This window comes from Furipterus horrens, unplaced genomic scaffold (assembly GCF_987537825.1).
Source record: "Furipterus horrens unplaced genomic scaffold, mFurHor1.1.pri manual_scaffold_1, whole genome shotgun sequence".
Taxonomy (NCBI): Eukaryota; Metazoa; Chordata; class Mammalia; order Chiroptera; family Furipteridae; genus Furipterus; species Furipterus horrens.
Window position 1 is genome coordinate 210,984,764 of NW_028327171.1, and position 988 is coordinate 210,985,751.

The window sequence follows — 988 nt, forward strand, 5'->3', positions numbered from 1 at the left end:
TCCTGGACTTGCGTGACTCTTTCTCTCCTCATGTTAGGGAAGTTTTCTGTCATTAGTTTTTCAAAGAGGTTTTCTATCCCTTGCTCTTCTTCTTCTCCTTCTGGAATTCCTATGATACAGATATTATTATGTTTCATGTTGTCCTGCAGCTGTCTTAGAACCTCTTCAGTCTTGTTCAGTCTTTTTTCATTTTGTTGCACTGTCTGGGAGTTTTTGTCTAAGTTGTCCTCCAGCTCGCTGATCCGATCTTCTGCTTCCTCTAGCCTGCTTTTAATTCCTTCTGCTGTGTTCTTCAATTCAGAGATCGTATTCTTCATTTCCTCCTGGCTCTTATTGATAGCTTCCATGTCCTTTTTCATGCTGGTGTAATTCTCAGTAAGTTCCTTGTAGTATTTCTGGAGTTTCTTGTAGTTTCCCTGGAGTTCTTTGTAGTTTCCGCTGAGCTCATTGAGCTTCTCCATAATCCATGTTTTGAATTCCATATCTGATAGTTTGCTCTCCTCTATTTCATTTAGCATTCTTTCTGGGGATTCTACCTTTCCTTTTGATGGGGGGTTGTTTCTCTGTCTCCCCATTTTTGTGACTCCTATTGTTTGTTGGTGCTTCTTAGAATGATCTGCACTTCCTGGATCTGCCCCTGGTGGCGTCAGATCCTGTACCAGTCTGGGCCTAAGCAGCCTGTTGCAGACTTCCAGGGATCTACTGCCTTCATCTGTCTCCTTTAGTTGTTAATCTATTCAATCTGTGATTAGCTGTCAGGCTTAAGGGCTGTGGGTGTGGCAGCTTAATTCCTGTAGGCAGGGCTTTTGTTTCCCTCAGGCTGACGCCACTTGGAGGGGAATGGTCTGTCTGCAGTACTGGGGATGAGTCAGCACTGGGACCCAGCTGGCCGCTTCCCCAGCTCTCCCCTCAAAGCCACCACACCAAACCGTCCCCAAGCGTCTCCAGTCCTCTCTGCCTTCCCTCTGCTTGAGCCCAGGGTAAGTGG